Source organism: Phascolarctos cinereus, unplaced genomic scaffold, assembly GCF_003287225.1.
Source record: "Phascolarctos cinereus isolate Bilbo 61053 unplaced genomic scaffold, phaCin_HiC Scaffold_5;HRSCAF=322, whole genome shotgun sequence".
Classification (NCBI taxonomy): Eukaryota; Metazoa; Chordata; class Mammalia; order Diprotodontia; family Phascolarctidae; genus Phascolarctos; species Phascolarctos cinereus.
The window spans coordinates 375,300,804-375,301,021 of NW_027555958.1; positions in this window are offsets into that span (position 1 = coordinate 375,300,804).

Here is a 218-nt window from a genome sequence, read left to right on the forward strand (position 1 = left end):
CAGAAGTTTATTATTTGGTCACCTTAAGAGTTCACATTTCTAACGCACTTTACAAAGCACATTCTTACAATAGGTCTATGATACAGGTAGTGCCAATGTTTTTATTCCTGCTGTACTGATGACGAAACTGAGGCCCACAGAGGTAGACATGTAGCTACTAAGCGGTAGAGTTGGGAGTCAAGTTTACTTAAGAAAAAAATAAGAACTTTAGGAAGAGA